This window comes from Tenrec ecaudatus, chromosome 9 (genome assembly GCF_050624435.1).
Source record: "Tenrec ecaudatus isolate mTenEca1 chromosome 9, mTenEca1.hap1, whole genome shotgun sequence".
NCBI lineage: Eukaryota > Metazoa > Chordata > Mammalia > Afrosoricida > Tenrecidae > Tenrec > Tenrec ecaudatus.
In genome coordinates, this window is record NC_134538.1 from 43,972,671 (window position 1) to 43,996,824 (window position 24,154).

Genomic DNA, 24,154 nt, shown 5'->3' on the forward strand with positions numbered 1-24,154 from the left:
TCAGCACCAGCTGGGCGCTGGTGAGAAAGGCAGAGCCTCAGACATCACCCTAGGACTATGGGAGGAGAACCTGCATCGCCACAATTTCTGGTGATTCATTGCACGTTGCCGTGTGAGAGGCATTGCTCTTATCATCCCCCAATAACCTCCTCTCTTCTCACCAGTAACTCCTGTTCTAGACTGACAAGAGCTAGATGTTTAAGGGCTTAGTTGGAGTGTATAAAAAACAAACAAACAAACAAACAAACAAACAAACCCCACAGCCCTCAAGTCAATTCTGACTCACAGTGACTCTAAACAGGTTTCTGAGGCTGTAAATCTTCCCAGGAGCTGACAGCCTCATCCGTCTCCCTCAGAGCAGTTGGTGGGCTTGAACTGCCAACCTTGTAGTTAACAGCCCAATGCTTACCCAACAGTGCCACTCAGGAACTTTTTGGAAGTTATGAACTTAGGGAAGAGTATTGATCTAAAATTAATGGAATAAAAATCAATACAAAAATAAAACAAAAAATGAACACAAAGAAAAGGAAAAACAAAAAAGGTAACTAAAATTGTGATCACAAATGATTCAGGATTCGAATAAAGCTGGCTGAGGGCTCTAGGTCATTCCTGGACATTGCTCAGACTCAAGGGCCATCTGTGGGTTGGGGCCTGGGTGAGGAAAGTGTCCACGAGGGCTCAGGGCCAGTCTCAGAGTGCCCTTCTGTGCCCACAGAGCGTAGTCCCTCCAACAAAATAAGTCTCCCTGGCTGGCCGGGGCTTCCTGGGAGCTTGCTGCAGGCTGAAGGGAGCTCACTGGGATGAGGAGTCTCTTTTTGTGGGAGGGCAGAGGGAGGCCTACGTGAGCTCTGGCAGGCTCGAATTCTGAGTCACAGTGCTGCAGCGTGGAGGGCGGGATGCCAGTCAGTCACATCGTCAGTAGGCATTTGTGCATGGAATCAAACATCATCAGGTTAATCTGTGCGGTGATGAATTGGGGTGGGAGCCATGCGAGAATCACGTGGTAAGGGTGCTCCCCCGGGCTGGGCTGCAGCCTGATCTGAGAATACCGAGGCACGGAGCTGAAGGCCTCTGCAGGGTCCAGAGGCAGATGATGGGAGGTTATGGATTGTCTCCCCTCTGTCAGGCTCTTGCAGGGGTGGGCATATGGCACCCCTGCCCCCTGTCCTTCAAGGAGCTGTTGGTCCGGCGGCGGGACGGGACGGGGGTGTGTGTGCTGGATAAATGCCTACATGGCTCTGAAATAAGGCGGTGGTCCCCAGAAAGCGTGGCTCGGTGTGCCTGGTGGCTTCACACTGTCACCAGAGTAAGTGTGTCTCCGTCTCAGGGAGCCTCCTGAAGAAGTCCTGCTCCCGAAAGGATGCTTCTGAACTTGACCAGGGCCTCCCACAGACAAGGCCTGGACAAGGTCTCACCACTTGCCTGCTTTCCAGTGGCTTCTTTTAAACATTCGTTCCAGCTATTGGCTTTTCAGAGTAGAACTTTTGTAAGTTTCCAGCGGATTTCCTCATTCTCACTTGTATTATTCCCAATTGTTTTTCATTTTTACAAAAATTAGAAGATATTTTTTCCTTATTAAATAGTCTCATTTTAAGTCTTATCCTTTCAAGTCTTTTAAGCTTTCTGGCTTCCTTGTGCACATCTTTTTTAATGATCTGGTGTTTTTGTGTTGGTTCCCTGTAATTTCAAAATTCTATTTTTCTGACTAGAAAAGTGTAAGGAATTTTCAATATGACATGTTTGGAAAATAGAAGAAAGAAGAAAATTAAAAGAGTCCTTTCAGTACCCTTGAGAGTCATAGAGGCATCTAGGATAGAGTAGAAAGGCTTCTGAAGCCATCATCTTCACAGAATCAAATCACATCCTTCTCCCATGGAGCAGCAAGGGGATTTGAACCTCCAACCTTTCCATTAAGCTGAGCGCATAATCAGGGCCCCACAAGTGAGAATCAGCTCAATGGCACAGCACCCAGGTTACCTACTGCTGCTATTTCATTACGTTCTCCTCAACCATTTTCTTTTTTAATTTATAAATACTTGTATGCATCTCTTTAACCCTTTTATCTACAAAAGGTGGGCTGCAAATATTTTTCTGTGATTTGGTATTTATTGAAAATATTTTGGGGGTTATTTTGTCACTGTAAAACTAGCATATGCTTGCTGTGAAAATGTCTAACAATACTGACAGGATTACAGCAAGCAGGGAGTCCTTCTCCCTCCCAGAGCCACCTGGTTGGTAACAGCTGGGGGCTGGAGGCTGCTCAAAGGTGCTTTGGAATAAAGGCCTGGTGATTGACTTCTGAGAAACCAGCTGCTGAAATCCCCACAGGCGCAATCCTAAGCTGATCACCATCGGGTGTCAGGAGTGACACCAACCCAATGGCAGCTGGCTCACCCCCCACCCCTGTCCCTGCTAAGATCCCAACCCAGAGGTAACCACTGTGTATACATCCTTCTAGACTTTCTAAATGTATTTCCCTAAATATTGTAACCAGTGGTTCTACCAGACTCACGATTTGCAACTTGCCTTTCTCTTTCACAAGGCACCATGAGCTTTTCTGAGGTTAAGCCCTGAGTGGGGTCGAGGTGGACTTTTGAAAGGACAACAGCCAGGGTGAGGCTATGGCCCCACACCTGGCACCCAGGAAGGGGAACTTGCCAGTCATGCAGAAAGATCCCAAAAGAAACTGCTTGTGTGGACCAGAGGCAAAGAGGATTAAAACCCTGTTTCAGGATTGCCTGGGCAAATGCCTGATACCAGAGCCACCTAGATTTGAGAACCAGCACAAAATTTGTGCTCTGGTGCCTCCCTCCTCTGCTTTATTTCCCTACAAGTACTGCAGGGTGTGGTTTCAGCCAGCAGTGCCAGGTGACGGCAGGCGGGGGTGTTCCCATGTGACTTTCCAGAATCCTGGTGCCCTCTCAGGAGAAGCTAGGAGAGCCAGTCTGTTCAGGTTGGAGATCTACCAGGAAGGATATTTTGTTGTGGTGATGGTTGTTTCATTTAAAGTCTCTTGGATGCCATTGCAATGATGATCACAACTAACCTTTACATAATTACAACGAACATGCACAGTTCTGAATATATGCTTTATGTATACCAACTGATTTAATTTCTCCAACAACCTGGGAAGACAGACAGGATTGTAATCTGATTTTAACTTAGTAGGATCGTACAGATAAGAAAACGATCGGAAATCGGGCAGTCCACATTTAAGCCCTGCTCTTCACATAAGTGCTACAGGTAGAGAAACGACCTGGATATCAGGACTGAACCATTGGATTTGAAGGCTGACAACCATAGTCCTGAGGGACATCCAGGTCAACTGGCAGCATCTTGTGCCTAATGGAAGGACATGCTCAGCATATGGGGTAGTTACATTATCTGTTGTCAATTTGAGACTTGAGTGAAGGGGTGGCGTTTAGTCTGTCAATCAGATCGCAGCTTGATGACCTCATTCAGAGGTGCTCAGGAGATAAATAGCTCGCTGGAGGCGGGACACACACACACACACACTCCCTGTGCCAAGACATTACTGAGGATGAGCCTCATGGAGCTACACTGGTGCAGTCAGAAATCAGAGAGCTGGAGAAGTCATGTGGAGACCCACACCAGTGCTGGGATGCTTCTACTACCACTGGATCCACAAGACTTTCCATCCACTGGCCTGTGATCATCCTGTATTTGGTGTCATTGCATGTGTTGCAGGAATCTGAAGAGGACTTTAGAGAGTGGTATCTGACAAATAGGCTAATGTCAGACTTATGGACTTGATCTGGACTGAGCTAGGCTGTTTTCCCAATACTCAATTGCTCTTGTATATGAAGTTCTTTCCTATACACATATGAGTCTCTATGAATTTGTTTCTCTAGTCTATCCAGACTAACACACACTGGCTTGATTGCTTTGGAGGTCTGAAGAATGGCACCATGTCTCATCACCAGTAATGACCTTGCAGAAAGTCTGGGTCAATTCGGAGCTGTTCTTTCAAAGCTCAGCATGTTTCCATTCAGCACTCTTTTTCCTGGTCAGTTTCAGGACCCAAGGCACAAATTTGCCAGCGACCCTTCTCATTCTTAAATCTTCCTTTACAATTCACTGATAAAATCCAGATAACTTCCTCATCTCTTCAATGGTCTTGGAGCACAAGTACCTGAATTTTGTCAACATTTTTGTCTCTTTGGAATGTTGACAGATATCTAGAATGATGTTTATCATCAACTGATATTTTACCTTTTATGAAATGAGAAAACCACTGTACACTTGAGTTTTCCCATAGCACTGTCCTTGTAAGCTGTATTCAACATCATAACAGTTTCTGCAGCATTTTTCCCAAGCAGGAAACAAACTTTCACAGCTGCACTGTTCTCTTAAATCAGCCACCCCATAAAACGAAGTTAGAGTGAAACTTCTTTTATGAAAAATTCGCTGTGACCAGAGAGAACCTTCCCAGGAGACACCACTGGGTACACTAACTCAGAGCGAGTTGCTTGATGCTCACATAAAGGGGAAAATGCATACCACCAAAGCTCTGCCCTATGGAGCCTTTTCCCAGTTTTTTTGGGGGGGTACCCGCTCATATTAACAGCATGGCTGCAGCAATGGGCTCAAGTGTAGAGACAATGGTGAGGATGGAGCGGGCCTGGGCAGTGTCTTGTTCTGTTGTGCTCTAGTGGTAGGACCGACTTGGTGGTACATAACAACGATAGATCCTAAAGATAATGTTTTACATCCTAGTCTGCTAAATAGCATCTAGGGTCTGAAAAACTTGCAAGTGGGCATCTAAGAAGCAACTGTTGGTCTCTTCCTGCCTGGAGAATAGGAGTCCTGTGTTAGACAGGGTTCTCTAGAGAAACAAAACCTAAATTCTAATAATTATATATATATTAATACAGATAGATATATAACGTAAGGAATAAGCAGTTAATTAAATTATAAAGCAGTACAAATGGCTCAGTGCAACTCACTCCGTGAGAGAGTTGTGAGACACTGGCAGTCCTTCAAGTCTTGAGGGCCGCCAGGTAGTCCTCTATAGAGCAATTTAGGCTATCTGGGCACAGGCAGCAAACAGCAAGGCAGGGCACAAACAGTCAGCCAGATGTAAATTCCAATTGTGTAGTGAAGCAAGTCTTGAAGGAACCTCAAATTACAGCGACACAGTCCATGGGTTAGGTTTCCCACAGGTAGTGTGACTTGCAAATTGAGGCACAGAACAAGCAAGGCAGCCGCATACTGGTCCGGTGATCAAAGAGCAAACAACAAGAAAGGCGAGGCTCGCCAAACCATTTATCTCTCTGCCCTTCAATTAATCCCACACATGTTTATCAGCCAGTTTGGCACAAAAAACTAACTACCAAGAAAACCAAAGCCTCAAGGAAGCAATTAGTCCAAAGGAAGAATGGCCCATTAACAAAAAAAGCCTGTTCTAACCTGAGACCAGAAGAACTAGATGGTGCTCAGTTCCCACTACCAACCACTCTTAAAAATTTTATTCTTGTTTTGTTTATCTTTAATCATTTTATTAAGTGCTCATACAACTCTTATCACAATTCATACATACATCAATTGTGTAAAGCATATTTGTACATTCATTGCCCTCATCATTCTCAAAACATTTGCTCTCCACTTAAGCCACTGGCATCAGCGCCTCATTTTCCCCCCTCCCTCCCTGCTCCTCCCTCCCTCATGAACCTTTGATAATTTATAAATTATTATTTTGTCATATCATGCCCTGTCCGACATCTCCCTTCACCCACTTTTCTGTTGTCCATACCCCAGGGAAGAGGTCACATGTAGATTCTTGTAATCTGTTCCCCCTTTCCAACCCACTCTCCGTCTACCCTCCCAGTATGGTCACTCTCACCACTGGTCCTGAAGGGATCATCCACCCTGGATTCCCTGTGTTTCCAGCTCCTATCTGTACCAGTGTACATCCTCTGGTCTAGCCAGACCAACCACTCTTAAGAATAGGAAATAATAGAATGGATTTTTGAAAAAAGCCAAAAGAAAAATATCAGACATTGCTCTGAAAGAGACTAGAGGAGATTCAGGAAAAAAGAAAATAAAGCAACGCACGAGCCGGCCGAGCCAGAACCGTGGGGCTGGGCTGGAGTGAAGGTGGCTACGAGCCCTCGTGCTGGGATGACAGAAGACGAACCTGATTCTAAGAGCCCGAAGGCTGGGGGGAGGGCTCCCCGAGGGCCCCCCCCCCAGGTAATGCGGAGGCGGGTGAGCCCACCACCCTTCTTCAGAGGCTCCAAGCTACCATTTCCAAGGCCTTGCGAACAAAGTGGAGGGGATTCTGCAAGATGTACAGAAATTCTCAGACAACGACAAGCTGTATCTCTACCTTCAGCTCCCCTCAGGGCCCAGCACTGGAGACAAAAGCTCAGAGGCCAGCACACTCAGCGACGAGGAGTATATTTATGCTTATAAGTGGATCCGCAACCACCTGGAAGAGCACACAGACACCTGTCTGCCAAAGCAAACTGTGCACGAGCCTCGCCTGTTGCAGCCCACTCAGCACAGCCAACTTTGGCAAAGCCATCAGAGAGATTTTCCCTGACATCAAGGCCCGGAGGCTGGGTGGCCAGGGCCAGTCCAAATATTGCTACAGTGGCATACGAAAAAAGCCCATGGTATGTATGCCACCCCTGCCCGGACTTGACCTGAAGGGCCCCCGAGAGCCCAGAAATGGGCCCAGAAGTGACCCAGGCACCGCGGGATGAACTGGTAGATGCAGCCTGCGCCCTGACCTGTGACTGGCCAGAGCCAATCCTGAAACGGTCCTTCAGTTCCATCGTAGAGGTCGCCCGCTTCCTGCTTCAGCAGCACCTCATCTCTGCCAGATCCGCCCATGCGCATGTGCTCCAGGCCATGGGGCTTGCTGAAGAGGATGAACATGGCCCCCGAGAACGGTTATCGAAATCCAAGAGCGGTGTAGAGAACCTGGAGGGCGGAACCCGAAGAAATCAGAGGGACCAGCCCAGCCTTCCAAGGAATTGGAAGCCCGGGCTGGGCCTGGCCCCCTAGGGCGTGGAGAACGGGAGAAGAGTGTAGTCGAGAGCCCGGCCCCAGCAGCCAGTGACCCCCAAGCTAAGTCCCTGGTGGCTCGACTCCCTCTGCTCCTCCCCCGGACCTCTTGCTCACATATCCAGTCAATTCGAGTCTCTCCACCTATTCTGGCCCCAAGCTCTCTCAAGGCCCCTTAAAAGTGGCTACATTGCCTTTGCCCAGCAGGGCTGGGGTTCCTCAGGCGGCAGTGCCCATCATTAGCATGACCTTACCAGCTGTCCCGCCTTTTCCTGGGACTGGTGAGCTCCACCTGTGGGTCTCCCTCAGCCCGAAGCATGGAGAACAGGGAGGTAGGCACAGCCAGCGACCCGGGACCCCATGACAAGGGCGTCAAGAGGACCGCTGAAGGACCTGTGAGGGAGGCCAGGGGGCAGGGCCTGCCAACAAAAGCAGCGAAGCAGGATGGAGAGGATGTAGGAGCTGATGCCAAAAGAAGGTGGGGGAGTCCTCGATAAAAATCAGGTGGAAGCGGGGGAAAGGAATTCTAACCCCGGAGAAGTCAGCAGCTGCCCCCGACTCTGCCCGGTCAAGGTTACCACTGGAGACATGGCGCTCTGGAGCGGCAAGCAACTCCTCGGGAGGGTCGGAGGGGACAGGGCTAAAGGGTGAGGCCGAGAGGGGGACAGTGCTTGCCCAGGGTCAGGAAGATGGCGCTATTCCCAAAGGAGTAAGGGGCTCTAGTTCTCGACATGCCAAAGAAGCAGGGGAGAAAATTATTGTCACCCCCAAAGTGAGTGTCATCAAGGGCAGTAGAAGCCCCAAAAGAGGCCCTTCCGTTGGGAAAGGGAGAGGCAGAGAGTGCCACACAGGATAGCAAAGGCTTCAAGGGGCATGTGCTTCCAAGTCCCTTACCCCATGACTGGAAGGACCCCAAAGCAACCCCCTCGTGAAAGGTGGGGAAGAGAATTTAAGTGTGTATACATACATATGTCAACTCTGCCTGCTTAGTAGAAGCCCCTTTGCACTTGCTTCTCATTTGACCCATTCTCTGTACAGCTGCTGAGTCACCTCGTCTTGCCTCTGACCCCGCCAGCTTGATACCTTTGCCTTCTATGTCACTAACAAAACTCTAGTGACCTTCTTACCTGGATCCCTGTGCTAATCTGTGGGAAGATAGGGCTAGGTAGGATAAGTATGATGGATGTAAAGCTTAGGAATCTTGGTTTTAAATCATAAAAAAACCCAACTCAAACTGGCTTAAGAATCAAAAGGCTTTATTGTCACAGATACCTGTAAACTTCAGAGGTTAGGGTTGGCTCCAGGTGAAGCTTGATCCAGGAGCTCAGTCTATGTCAAAGTACCTAATTTATTTTATTCTTTATGCTCCACTTTCTGTAGGATCACCTTAAGGCCGGCCACCTCGTGACTGCCAGCGCTCCTGGGGTTCCATGTGCCCTCGTTAAGTGGGGGTTCTTTGTGACGGGGCTCCCAGCATAAGCCCTTTAGATCCACTCTGCTCAGGTCAGCCTGAGATATACATCCATCCCTAACCAATCCCTGTGGCCTGAGGACGATGCATGCTCATTTGCTTACTCTACACCATGGACTACACTGTGCTTTCTTTAAAAAGGCCAGTCTCTTCAGTCACCAGGCCTAAATGAAAACCGTAAGGGGGGAGTTGCAGAGGAGGATGCTGCTAAGAAAGACAAGTGATCAGCGAGACCTACTGCCTGTATCCATCATAGTCTTCCTCTTGATCGGGTCTCAGAAGGAACAAGAAGGGGGTCATTCCCCTTTAGGGACTCGCTCTCTAGGCTCCGTATGAAGAATGACAGTCCCTTGCTTCCATCTCTTCTCAGAGTGGAGCAGCTTCCCTTTCGTGTTTCTGAACTTCCCTTTTCCCCTCATTACTAGTACACCTCCCCCACCATCTTTCACCAGGACTAGTAAAGCTATTGACTTCCTCTTCATTTCATTAAATTCATTCTGTATCCCCCCCCCAAGAAAAGAGACTAGAGGAGCCCCAAAGACCATTGCCCTGGGTCAATGCCTAACTTGAGACTACAGACCCTTCTTGATGTCAGCATAGCACCATAAAGCAAACACTAACGCCCATGAAGAACATGCTTCCTAGAATAACCGACCACATGCGACTCACAGGACAGCATGTGCCCAAAGCCCAAGATGAGAGGGCAAGGAGGGACAGGAACAAGAAATGAGGAAACCCAGGGACGAAAGAGGGAGAGTGCTGACACATTGTGGGGGTTGCAACCAATGTTAGGGAACTCTTCCTCTGTGGATTATTGATTGGAAAACTAATTGGCTATGGAAACTTCTACTAAAGTTAAGTGTTAGAAAAAAAAACCCAACAAATCGGATTGTAACCATGGTGCTACTCTGTCTCCCTTGCTAGTTTGTGTTGGCTTCTGCTGTCTGCATCATCTAGGTTTAACCCTTGGGCTCTTGGAGCAGTTTCATCCTGCACCATGCTGCTAAGGTGCGACACTAGCCGGAGGCTGCAAAGTAATGACCATGCATTGTTCCTGTCAGTCACCTCACAACCTTGCCAGCGCACATTGCCAATGGTCAGTCATGTCACAACCTCGTGAGCATGCATTGTCTTTTGTTTTCTGGTCAGGAGGCCTAACAAGATCTGAACTCACAGATCAGGCCTTGGCTGTCGCAGCCTCATTCAGGACTGTGGAGTAGAAGCTGGATCGAACCAGACATAGAGTATGAGCTGAGGCTGGTCATCTGGAGACATGGAGTAGATAAGCAATCCCTGTGTAAGGTCAGAAGGTGAGGTATGGCCAGTCCCGCCCCAACTTAGCCTGTGAGCTTCGGAGAACTACAGGACAGTGGATGGAGGCAGCCCACAGGAAGATCCCGCATGGGCATGTCCTCTTAACACATTGACCCTACACCCTTCTAAGCAGGGTCCATTTCAAGCTTATCACCTCCTCCCAGGTCGGACTTGGGAGGGGCTGAGAGGCCTAAGAGAAGCAGAAGTACACACAGAACTAGTGTATTATTTTTACCCACTGCATGACACTCAATCACAAGGCTTTATCTAGTCACGAACATTTAGATTGTCTCTCTTTGTTCTATTAAAAGCAAAGCTGCGGTGAATAAATTCTACTAGCCTCCACTGAGCACTTCATTTTCCCCAGGTCTGCTTTTACATACTCCGGTACGTTGTATAGGTTTTATTACTAGGCAGTGCACGTTTCATGTGCATTGCCCCGCCCCCCACCCCCTAGGCAGGTTATAGTTGTTATTGGTGGGGACTTGGGATGGCCTTTTAAATGCATACATTGTATTTTGATATTTCCAACTCGGCCACTTTCTCCTCTTGTGCCCAGCTTGGCAACAGTAGGGGTCCTTGTGGGTTAGAAAGACCTGTCCTTTAAGAGTATGGAAGTACTTGCGTACATTTTCTTTTAAAATGTACCTGTTTTTACCCACTCAATGTGATTAAACATTCTGTGTTTGTTTGTTTGTTTACTGTGAGAGTTCCTTTAGCACACTGTATGTGAAAACTGGACACTGACCACGGAGCACAGAGAAGAATGGATGCATCCGAATGACAGTGTTTATTGAAGAATATGAACATTTCCATGGATGGTCAGAAGAACAGGTACATCTGCTTTAAAGAAATGCAGCCAGAATTCCCCTTAGAAATGAGGATGGAGAGGTGCTTACTGCGAACACGTCATCAGGAAGGGACCAGACGTTGCAGAGGGTAAAATAGAGGGTCAGCGAACAAGTGGAAAACCTTCAACCAGAGGGACTGACACAGTGGCTGAAACAATGGACTCAAACGTAATGCCAATTGTGAGCAAGGCACAGGACTGGGCAGTGTACATAGAGTTACCACAAGTCAGAACTAACTCAGTGGCATCTACCAGCCACAACAGAAAGCTCAGCTTGATCACCCAAATTGTTAGCCACTGGAACCGATGAAATGTATTGAGCTGTCTGTCTCCCCTACCATGATGTGAAATCTACCTTGATAATACAACAGATTCTTCTATTTATTGAATCTCTTTTCCAATTTTCTCTCCTGATTCATTGATCTGTTGGTTTATTCCTGGATCAGTACTAGGACTTTATTTCTTATTAGAAAAGCTATAAAGGCTTATTACAGAAAGATCAGCAAACACACAGATGCAAATACATACACACATAATAAGCAAAACTCACTTATGATACCATCTACAGATAAGCATCGATTTTGCCTTGGTGTCTATTGCTGCAAGTGACTTAATTTATGTGAGTGTGTATAAATATATATTCATAAAGTAAGTGCCATACAAACAGTTATGTAAACATTTCATTTTCATGATGTATCAGGAGTGTTATCAGTAAAAAAATAATGCTTCTTTAAAAACTTATTGTGGAATCCCCCAATACAATAGCACCTCGCCCTGCTAAGCAGCCATTGCAAGATACCCATCTTCCCGACATGATCACTGAAGACAGCCGTGTGTGTAAGCAAATGTGGTGAAGAAAGCTGATGATGCCCGGCTATCAAAAAAAGATATAGCGTCTGGGGTCTTAAAGGCTTGAAGGCAAATAAGCGGCCATCTAGCTCAGAAGCAACAAAGCCCACAGAGAAGAAGCACACGGCCTAAGCGAATACAAGGTGTTGAATGGACCATGTAGCAGATACAAAGGAACAAAAACAATCATTGTGTGATCACCTTCCTCACATAATGACTGAAGACGAAAGTGTGCATAAGCAAGAGTGGTGAAGAAGGCGGATGGTGCCCGGCTACTGAGAGATATAGCGTCTGGGGACTTAAAGGCTTGAAAGCAAACAAGCGGCCATCTAGCCCAGAAGCAACCGAGCCCACACGGAAGCAGCACACCAACATAGGTGACCATGAAGGACAGAGGAGACCAGGTCTCCAACATCAAAGGTGGGGTGGTGGTGAGAATCACATCACCGTGAAAGAGGGGGAGTGCATGATGGGGACCCAATGCCCACCTGTAGAGAGCTGAACACCCCTTCCAGAGGGGTAGTGAGGAGGAGATGGGCCACACAGGGTTCAGTGTAACAACAATGAAACTCAAAACCTTCCTCTAGTTCCTGAACGCTTCCTCCCCTCCCAATCATCATGACCCCAATCCTACCTTGCCTTGCGGAGCTGGTTGTACCAGAGGATGTACAGCGGTGCAGTGGGGATCTGGAGGCACAGGGAATCTAGGACAGACGAACCCTTCAACACCAGCGGTGGGAGTGGCGACACCAGGAGGGAAGGGCATGTAGAAAGGGAGAACCGATCTCAGAGATCTATGTGTAACCTCCTCTCTGGGAGATTGGCAAGGGGGAGGCGGGTGAGGGGAGACGCCGGGGAGTGTAAGATAAGATATAATAATTATTTATAAACTATCAAGGGACCAGGGGTGGGATCGGGGAGGGAGGGGGATGGGGGATGGGGGGAAAAAAAGGGAAACCGAGCTGATTCCAGGAACCCAAGTGGAAGGTGAATTATGAGAGTGATGAGTGCAACGAATGTATAAGGGTGCTTTGCTCATTTGATGTATGTACAGACTGTGATAAGAGCCTTATGAGCCCCAATAAAAAGATTTTTAAAAAAAAGAAAATGATTAGGGCAAAGAATGTACGGATGTGTTTTATACAATTGATGTATGTATATGTATATGTATGGATTGTGATAAGAGTTGTATGAGCCCCTAATAAAATGTAAAAAAATAAATAAAATTAAAAAATTTAAAAAAAGATAAAAAAAACTTATTGTGGAAAAATGTATATGCACTTATATATAATATATGCCCTATATACACACAATATATATATATATAATGATCATATATATAGGTCATTTCAACTATATATGTGTATTGATGTATATATATTAATGCTACCAGATTATAAATAAATCATATAAAACTTAGTTTGACTTGGTGCATATAATTATATATAATCTGGTAGAATTAATTACATTCACCATGTTGTGCAACTCTCACCACTCTCTATTTCCAAAAGCATCTCCTCACACCAGACACAGCCTCAGTACTCCTTCAGCCATGACTCCCCAGCTCCCTCTCTGTAGCCTCCCCATTCCAGTCTCTGGGAACCACCAATGAGCTATTGCCTCTATGCCTTTGCCTAATCTAGATATTCATATAAGGAGCCCTGGTGGGTTATGCACTGGCTGCTGCCTGCAAGATCAGCAGTTCAAAACCACCAGCCACTCCTCGTGAGAAAGATGAGGCTTTCTACTCCCCTAGAAAGTTATAATCACAGAAAGCCAGAGCGGCAGTTCTACTCTGTCCTGTAGGCAGGCTTGCTATGAACCAGAATCAACTCAAGGGCAGCGTGTTATGAGAGTAAGAGATGCTCCATATAAGCTGGGTCATACCTTATTTGTCCTTTTGAGTCTGCCTTATTTCACTTAACATGAGGTCTTCAAGGATCTTTCACGTGGGAACATATTCAGGACTCCCTTCCTCTTTAGGACTGTGTAGCATTCAACTGCAGGGTTAGACCACATCTTGTTTTCCCACTTGTCTGTTGATGACCTGTCTGCCCATCTCTGTGTAGTGTTAGTTTTACTTGGTGCACTTAATGGATTTGAATTAACTCAAGTACTCGAGATCTCCGATGCTGACAAAAGTGTTTCTGAGTTGATCAAACTTTAGAAGCCATCTTCTCCTGAATGGAGAAGCATCATTCAGAGAAAAAATTGCTCCCTGAACCTCTATCTTCTTCAGATCCTGGTTCAAAAAGTCTTCACGTTCTAGTTTGCATCTGCTGCCGTTATGGATTGAAGTGTATGTCAGCTTGGCTGGGCCAGGATTCTCAGTGGTGTGACAGTTAGGAAATGTTGAGACCATTCTCCCTGAAGCGATCTAATGTGACAGCCCATTTGTTTTACAGGAGTGTGTGTGTGTGTGTGTGTGTGTGTGTGTGTGTGTGTGTGTGAGATGCAATGCGCTGACTCATGTCTCAGCTTTAATCTCATGGCTGGGAGTTTCCTGGAGGTGTGGCCTGCATCACTTTTTCCCTTACCAGAGACGAAGGGAGCTCACTGTCACCCAGGAAGAAGAGCTGGGAGCAAGTGTGTCCTCCTTTGGACCCAGGGTCACTGTGCCGAGAACCTGCTAGATTTGGGGAAAGACAAGAGGCTTGCTGGTAGAATGAGGTGCCTCAGGCACTTTCGGCAGAGCTAAATGAGCTTTGTAACTCTCACCTGAGCTGGGCAGGGGCCAGGCAACGAGGACCGTGAGAGGAGGCCTGCATGACGAAGGGAGGTTGGCCTACATGCTTCTTGATCCTCTCCCTAAGTCGTGGCTTACTGGTTTTGCTCCCAAGTTGTAAGCTGGCACTTCACTAATAAACCCCACAGGCATGAGTATTATCATAAATATCATGAATTCTGTGAGACCACTGCACACGATTAGTGCACCCAGTAGAGAAGTAGAGAGGGCTCTGGGAGGGGCGGCCAGGTCAGAATTGGTGAACAGGCTGGAGGGCTCAGGTATGTTTGACCTCCTCCTTCTCCTGGGACTCAGCCTTTTAGAGGTATAGCGCGCACGCACACACACTCACACACACACACACACACACACACACACACACACCTCCTTTTTACACCAATGTCTGATGCTGTACACCATGTTCTGCACCTTTGTTTTTTCGCTTAACAACATACCTTGCGGATTATTCCACATTTATAGTGACAAATATCCAAAGGTGGTCCCCAAGGAATCATGCCTCCTGTTTCTATTCACCAGTCCTTGAAGGTGGGCTGTCACTATGACTTAGTTGTAAGCTATCAACTGTGATGGGGCCCATGAAACAGCAGGACTTCTGAGCACAGGTCAGAAGAAGCCTTGCTGCTTCTCCTTTGGTCTCTTGAAACCACCCTCCCTCCATCGATGCTGTGCCATCGCCACTCATTGAGACTGTTGCCTTTCCAGCTGTTGCTGTGCTTTAGTTTAGCTGTCGTCAGTTACAGTATAGAAAGATCTTTATAAGGGTGATACACTAGAGGCAAACACTTGGGCTACGCTGTTATTTTGTTTAATGATGGCTTTGTAGGATAATTCCAGTTTAAAGTTTATAGGTGATCGCTGAGGATTTCTCCAGCCTCAATGGATGAAACACTTTCTCAGAGCCTTGAGCTGCCAGGTAAGGAACCTGGCCACCTTGTAGAGATGATCAAGTAGAAGGGTCCTGAGACTTCAGGAGGAGGAATTGCTGGGGGTGAATTTGAGACTAACCTGTTACCCATTCTCAAGGCAATGGCATGAAATGCCACCCAATGACCTTCATGAATGCCATGTGGAAACAGATGCATCAACCTTACTTGAATACGTGGCTCACAAAATCATGAAACATTTAAAAAGTATTTTGGCCTTAAGTGGAGAGCAAATGTTTTGAGAACGATGAGGGCAATGAATGTACAAATGTGCTTTACACAATCGATGTATGTATGGAATGTGATAAGAGTTGTATGAGCCCGTAATACAATGATTTTTTTAAAAAGTGTTTTAAAAAAAAAGAGGTCAGGTGCACCTTAGTCCTCTAAATGCGCATCCTTGTGCATCAAGAATCTAGAGAGGTCTTCTGCAGCAGATCGACTCAGTGCAATAGCTTTTGATCTGACTGTTGTGTCCAGGAGCATTGATTGTGGATACCAGCAAGACAAAATCCTTGACAACTTCAAGCTTTTCTCCATTTATCATGTTACTTATCGGTCCAGTTGTGAGGATTTGGGCCTTCTTTGAGTTGCCATCTACACTGAAGGCTGCAATCCTTGATCTTCATCAGTGCGTCAAGTCCTCCTTACTTTCAGCAAGCAAGGTTGTGTCATCTGCATATTGCAGATTGCTATAAACCTCCCTCCAGTCCTAATATAGCATCCTTCTTCGTATAACCGAGCTTCTCTGGTTATTTGCTCAGCACACCGATTGACCAAATATGGTGAAAGGCTACAATCATGATGCACACCTGTCCTGATTTTAAACCATACATTATGCCCTTGTTCTGGTGACACAACTACCTCTTGATCCACGTACAAGTTCTGCAGGAGCATGATGAAATGTGGAATTCCCATTCTTCTCAAGGTTATGCACAGTTTCTTATGGCCTACACTGTCGAATGCCTTTGCACAGCCGATGAAACACAAATACACACCTTTCTGGTACTCTCTGCTTTGAGCCAAGATCCAGCAGACATCTAACTTGTTCCAAGTCCTCTTCTGAATCCAGCCTGAACTTCTGGCAGCTCCCTGTCAATGTACTAGTGCGACTGTTGTTGGATGATCTTCAGCAAAGTTTTACTTGTAAGCGTTATCAATGATATTGTTCTATAGTTTGAGCATTCTGTTGGGTCATCTTTCTTTGGAATGGGCACACATATGGATCTCTTCCAGTTAGTTGACCAAGTAAATGTCTTCCAAATTTCCTGGCATAGACCAATGAGTTCTTCCAGTGCTTCTACAGCTTGCTGAAACATTTCTATTGGAATTCCATTGATTCCTGAAGCCTTGTTTGTGGCTACCTCCTGAAATGGGAGATTGACTATTTCTTTTTGGTACACTGACTGTATTCTTTCCATCTTCTTTGATGCTTCCTGCGTCATTCAATATTTTGTCCATAAAATCTTTCAGCATCGAAACTTGAAGCTTGAATTTTTTCTTGAGTTCTTTCAGTTTAAGATATGCTGAGCATGTTCTCTGAAAGGTTTCAAGGTCTTTGAACATTTGTTTCTTTTTTCTTAAAATCATTTTATTGAGGGCTCGTACAATTCTTATCACAATCCATACATCAGTTGAATCAGGCATATTTGTACATATGTTGCCTTCATTCTTTTCTAGACATTTACTTTCTATTGAGTCCTTGATATTAGCTCTTTTGTTTCCCCCTTCCTCTCCCTCATAACCCCCTGATAGATTGTGCATTGTTATTAGTTTCATCTCTCACATTGACTGCTGTCTCCCTTCCCCCATGTTTTCTGTTGTTCCTCTCCCTGGAGAGGGGTGTATAGTGATGTGTCGATCATTGTGATCGGTTCCCCCTTTCTCCCTTCCTCTCCCCCTCTTTCCCCTACCCTTCTGCTATAACTATTCCCACTCCTGTTCCTGGATTCTGTGTGTCGTGAGTTCCTATCCCTTTCTTTCTTAAAAAATTCTTTAAATTGTTTTATTAGGGACTTATACAACTCTTATCACAATCCACACATACATCAATTGTGTAAAGCATATTTGTACATTCATTGCCTCATCATTCTCAAAACATTTGCTCTCCACCTAAGCCCCTGGCATCAACTCCTCATTTTTCCCCTCCCTCCCTGCTCCCACCTCCCTCATGAACCCTTGATAATTCATAAATTATTATTTTGTCATATCTTGCTGTGTCTGACGTCTCCCTTCACCTACTTTTCTGTTGTCTGTCCCCCCGGGGAGGAGGTCACATGTAGATTCTTGGTTCCCCCTTTCCAACCTATCCTCCTTCTACCCTCCCAGTGTCGTCACTCACACCACTGGTCCTGAAGGGATCATCCACCCTGGATTCCCTGTGTTTCCAGTTCCTATCTGTACCAGTGTACATCCTCTGGTCTAGCTAGATTTGTAAGGTAGAATTGGGATCATGATAGTGAGGGAGGAAGAAGCATTTAGGAACTAGAGGAAAATTGTATGTTTCATCGTTGCTACATCGCACCCTGACTGGCTCATCTCCCTGAGACACTTCTGTAAGGGGATGTCCAGTGGCCACTTCACACTCCCCACCTCATTCACTATGATAAGATTTTTGTTCTGATGATGCCTGATACCTGATCCCTTCGACACCTCATGATCACACAGGCTGGTGTGCTTCTTCCATGAGGGCTTTGCTGCTTCTGAGCTAGATGGCCACTTGTTTACCTTCAAGCCTTTAAGACACAAGACGCTATATCTTTTGATAGCTGGGCACCATCAGCTTTCTTCGCCACATTTGCTTATGCACCCATTTGTCTTCAGTGATCATATCGTGGAGGTAACCAAACAATGATATGATTTTTTTGTTCTTTGATGCCTGATACCTCATCCCTTCAACACCATGTGATCACACAGGCTGGTGTGCTTCTTCCATGTGGGCTTTGTTGCTTCTGAGCTAGATGGCCACTTGTTTACCTTCAAGCCTTTAAGACCCCAGACGCTATATCTTTTGATAGCTGGGCACCATCAGCTTTCTTCATTTGCTTATTCACCCGCTTTGTCTTCAGTGGTTGTGTCAGGAAGGTGAGCACCATAGAATGCCAATTTAATAGAAGAAAGTATTCTTGCATTGAGGGAGTACTTGAGTGGAGGCCCAATGTCCTTCTGCTACCTTAATACTAAACCTATAAATATAGACTCATAGGTCTATTTCCCCATCCTCATATATAAATATATTTGCATATGTAAATGTCTTTATTTAGACCTCTATATATGCCCTTTGCCTCCTAGCTCTTTCCTCTATTTCCTTTGACTTTCCTCTTGTCCCACTATCATGCTGAGTCTTCATTGAACATTTCATTATAATATTTTTTTTCTCAAGCTGCTCTTTGAAATTTTCTATTCAGCTCTTTGACTTTATCCTTTCTTCTATTTGCTTTAGCTATTCTATGATTAAGAGTATATTTCAGAGTTGCTTTTGATGTCCACTTTGATCTTTCTTTCCTGTCTTTTTAATGATTCACTTTCTTCACGAATGATGGTCTTGATGTCCTCTCACCGTTCATTAGGTCTTCTATTCAATGCATCAGATCTGTTCTTGAGATGGTCTGGAATGTCAGATGAGAGAGGAACTGAGGTCATATTTTGGCTCTCATAGATTTGTTTTAATTTTCTTCAACTTCTACCTGAACTTACATATGAGCAATTTGTGGTCTATTCCACAGTCAGCTCATGACCTGGTTCTAGCTGCTGAATTTTTCTCCATAGTGTCTTCCCACAGATATAGTTATTTTGATTTATGTGTATCTCCTCTGGGGAATTCCATGTTATAGTCAACTTTTGTGTTGTTGAAAAAGGTAGCTATGAACAAGTTGTTGGTTTTGCAAAAGCCTATCATGTGATCTTCAGCTTAATTTCTATTACCAAATCCATATTTTCCAACGACTGTTCTTTCCTCTTTGTATCGAACGTTTACATTCCAACCACCAATGCACCAAGATGCATTCCAATCAGTGCATCTTGATTCCCTGTTTGATCAATTTCAGTCTGAGGAAGTTGGTAGAATTCTTAAGTTTCTTCATCACTAACTTTTGTGGTTGGTGCATAAATCTGATGGTATTGATTGGATTTACCTGGAGACAGATAGAATCCTATCACAGAGAGCATTGTACTTCATGATGGATTTAACAAGATCCTTTCTGACAAAGAATGCCATACCATTCCTCTTGATTGTGTTATTCCTGTCACAGTAGATCACATGATTTTCAAATTCAAAATGGCCAATACCAGTCCATTTCAGCTCATTAATGTCTAGGGTATTGCTCTTTATGAATTTCATTTCATTTTTGATCATTTCCATTTCCCTAAATTCCTACTTCACACATCCCTGATCAGTAGAAGATTTTGGCATCTGTTGCTCCTCACCTTGAGTTGTACCCTATCAGCAAACGAAGATCCCATAGGCTCCACCCCCACAGACTTTACCAGATTCACATCACCATGGTCTACACCCCAAGAAATCAGCTCTTCTTCAATCACATTTTGCTTGTCCTCAAGACCTGAGGGGCCCATAGTCTGGCACTATCTCTGATAGTATGCTGCTTCCTTTGTTCAAGCCAGCAGTTCTTAACCTGTGAGTCACGACCCCTTTGGGGGGGGTCGAACGTCTCTTTCACAGGGATCGCCTGACACCAACAGAAAACACATATTTCTGATGGTCTTAGGAACTGAGACACCGCTCCTCTATCCCTCTCCAGCTGGGTCTGCCCCCATGCAGATCCACCCACATACGAGTACCAGGCATGAAGACTTACCCATGCTACACCGTGCTTCAAGACAAAATTTCATTTATTTGTCATTAGAAATAAATATTTCACAATATATAATAACATATTGTTTTGTGATTAACCACTATTCTTTAATTATGTTCAATTTGTAGCAATGAAAATACATCCTGAATATCAGATATTTACATTATGATTCATAATAGTAGCAAAATGACAGTATGAAGTAGCAACAAAACAATTTTATGGTTGGGGGTCACCACAATATGAGGAACTGTATTAAAGGGTCCTGGCATTGGGAAGTTTGAGAATCACTGGTTTAAGCTTTCAGTATCTGACAATGCTTCAATGTTATGCATAGAATTTCAGCGGCTTCTTCCACCGAAGTGGAGACTTCTTCCTTGTCTGTTCTTAGTCTGGAAACTTCAGAAACCTGTTCACGTTGGGTGACCCTCCTGGCATTTGAAATACCAATGACGTAGCTTTTAGAATCACAGCAAACATCAACAAACTGACAGACAAGTGTTGGCAATTTTGTGGCAGTTTCCACGGGAGGCCAGCGGCTCTTTGGCACGTTCCTTGGGCTCTGCTGGCAGACAGCAAGCAGCATGGCCCCTAACCGCCAGTCTTCAAGCCTGCCGCAAATGAAGAAGCCTAAGGTGCAGGAGACCCCGGCCCCCCCCCAAGGAAGAAAAAGAACAGCTGGAAGCAATTGAACATATTGATGAGGTACAAAATGAAATAGACAGACTTAATGAACAAGCCAGTGAGGAGATTTTGAAAGCAGAACAGAAATATAACAAACTCTGCCAACCATTCTTTCAGAAGAGGTCAGAATTGATCGCCAAAATCCCAAATTTTGGGGTAACAACATTTGTCAACCATGCGCATGTGTCTGCATTGCTTGAGGATGAAGAGGCTCTGCATTATTTGACCAGAGCTGAAGTGACAGAATTTGAAGATATTAAATCAGGTTACAAAATAGATTTTTATTTTGATGAAAATCCTTACTTTGAAAATAAAGTTCTCTCCAAAGAATTTCATCTGAATGATAGTGGTGATCCATCTTCAAAATCAACTGAAATCAAATGGAAATCTGGAAAGGACTTGACGAAACATTCCAGTCAAACACAGAACAAAGCTAGCAGGAAGGGGCAGCATGACGGACCTGAGAGTGTCTTTACCTGGTTTACCGACCAGTCTGATGCCGGCGCCGATGAATTAGGAGAGGTCATCAAAGATGATATCTGGCCAAATCCATTACAGCACTATTTGGTTCCTGATATGGATGATGAGGAAAGTGAAGGTGAAGAAGATGAAGAAGAAGAAGAAGAAGGGTTTAGAAGATATTGATGAAGAAGGGGATGAAGATGAAGGGGAAGAAGATGAAGATGATGACGAGGGAGAGGAAGGAGAGGAGGATGGAGGAGAGGATGACTAACAGAACACTAATGGATTCCAACCTTTTTAATTTTCTTCAATCCCTGGGAGCAAGTTGCAGTCTTTTTTTGTTTTTGTTTTCTTCCTCTTGTGCTCAATCACCCTGTTCTTGAGGTCTCTTTTCTCTACACCATGGTTCTCAACTTATTTGGGGGTGGAGGGAATAATGCCTTGTGCAGAATACAGTGGAAAAGAACCTCTACCCCCTTGTGTTCAAATTAATTTTTGTCCCTTCCTGTCTCAACAAAAACTATGGAATCAACACACCACCGTGCTCTGTGGGAAAACAAAACCCTCTGCTCCCTTTGCCCTGCTGGCAGCTGGAGGGTGCTCGGCCCCTGTAGCTTCTTTCCTCCTTCCTCTGTACATTGGGCTCAGAGATTACACTGTGTCTCTATGTGAATATGGACAGTTAGCATTTACCAACATATATCTGTCTACTTCTCTTGTTTAAAAAAAAAGGAAAAACAACTTTAAAAAAGGGGGTTATAGAAGGTCAGCAAAGGGTGGGTTTGAGATGTTTGGGTGGGTTAAGTGGCATTTTGAAAACATGGGCTTCTCCTTTGGCATGCTTAATTGTGATGTTTAACGGACAGCCTTGCAGTTTAAGATGACACTTTTAAAATAAAATGCTCTCCTAATGATGACTTGAGCCCTGCCACTCGATGGGAGAATCAGTAGACCCTGTAGGATCTTCTTTGGAATTGACATTCTCTATTGTAATTTTGTTCCTGTTTATTTAAAATTTTTCTTTTGTTTCACTGGAAAGGAAAGATGCTGTCTTTAACGTTAAAAGTGTACAAGTTGCTTTGTTACAATAAAACTAAATGTGTACACAAAATTTTTTTTGTAAAAGTGGGAAATTAAGCAATACTTTGGGAATCTACTTGAAATTAAAAAAAAATTCACTGGTCAATGTTATTTTTTTAATATTTATTTTCTGTTACCATTAATTCCTTTAAGATGAGATGATTTTGCAATTTCAACAAAATGCAAAATTTTGAAGTGTTTTAACTGTCTTTTATAGTATTTTTATATTTTTTCGAATGTGTATGTAATATGTATAAATATTTATAATATGCATAGGTTTAAATTATTTTATTTTTTAAATTATTTTTTGTTTGTTTGTTTAAAGGTTTCGGTCGCCTTTATTGTTACGAGGTAGGGCCCTGAGTGGGGCCTTGCAAGCTGATGCATGTGGTCCTCCAGGGATCACGGGGTGGTCACGGTTGCAGACATGATCGCCACAACGGAAGGACACGGTCCAGGAATGCAGGAAACATGATCAGACAGGTTGGGGTCAGGGCCGGCCCCTCACTCCTGCTTCTTGAAGTTCTACAGGTGCGACAGGACACAGCTGGACCGCAGGAAGAAACACAGGAAGAAGGAAGGTGAGCGCAAGGACGCATTCCATGGTCTGGAGCTGCTCCGCGCGGAGTGGACCTGGGCGCGCAGCACCCGGGGCCACCAGGCCAAGCCCGCCAGCTATCAACCCGGCTCAAGGTCCGGGAGTTTTAAATTGTATAATTGTGTTTTAATTATGTTTATAATAAATTGACTCCTCTAAAACAAATTCCATTGGAAATCTTCTAGGTTCATAGAAAAGTTCCACTTAAACCCTCTAGGTAGTAGAGCTTTTAAAAGTGTACTTTTTCTTTAATTATTTTTGACAGTAATATTAACTCTTTTTCAACATTCATTTTATGAACTTATTTTTTATAATCTTACACTTTGGACAAAAACAAACTGAAATGTAAAATATTACTAGTTTTAATAGGATATATGGAATTCAAGAAAAGGTAAGTGATGTTATATAGGTAAATTAAATGTATTCATTAATTAAAAAGAAAACAAAAACGGGTCTCTATTTAGCTGTAAAGCCTAAAGTCAAAAGAAGAGTTTTGCCTCTTCCTCAAATGTGTTTTTCCCTTATGTCCCCAGCTTTATTACTCATGGAAAACATCTCCCAATCGGTATCTTCCCTCATGTGTCTCTAAGGATAGATCGACTCCCTTTCTTTAGAAAAGATCCGGTATTCTGCTGCAACGGTGTTGACCCCCGAGGCGCCTCAAACTAACACACACTGGTTCCTCCGAGAGCCCAATGTGGGGTCATTGATAGCTGCCATGGGCTGGCCTTGGCCCTTGACACCGCCATACACAACAGGGCTGAAGGCGGCAGCGCCTGCTCTGTTCCCATCATGGGTTTTGGAGTGGACCACACACAGGGTTTTTATCGGCTGCTCGTTAGAGGTGGATCACGAGACCTTTCTTCCTAACCAGACTGGGTAAACTCCATTTAAACCTGTTCAGTATGATAGCTTCGCTAACAGATGGGAAACGGATGCACTTAAGGTATTTTGACCGGAAATCAAACTTACGTTTCCTGCACGGAAGATGAGAATTCTACCACCGCCCTCACTGTTACCCCGAAACCAACCAAGCAAACAAACCTACTGGGAACGAGTTGATTCCAATCATACAGGAACCCTGCAGAGTAGTGGTTCTCAGCCTTCCTACTGCCGCGACCCTGTCATACAGTTCCTCAGGGTGTGTTGACCCCCAACCATAACATTATGTTCGTTGCTACTTCATCACTGTCATTTTGCTACTATTATGACTAGGCAGGATGTATTTTCATTGTTACAAATTGAACATAATTAAACATAATTAAAGCATAGTGATTAATCACAAAATGAAATTCCATATTGTGAAATGTTTTATGTGTTTTCCCATAGCGACCCTG

General features: G+C 44.7%; 2 pseudogenes; both read left to right on the forward strand.

Moving 5' to 3' along the window:
* The first annotated feature begins 6,141 nt into the window (after positions 1-6,141).
* LOC142457272 (DNA-binding protein RFX5 pseudogene) lies at positions 6,142-7,964 on the forward strand (annotated as a pseudogene).
* Positions 7,965-14,754: 6,790 nt separating this feature from the next.
* On the forward strand, positions 14,755-21,410 carry LOC142457275 (protein SET-like; annotated as a pseudogene).
* Positions 21,411-24,154: the final 2,744 nt, after the last annotated feature.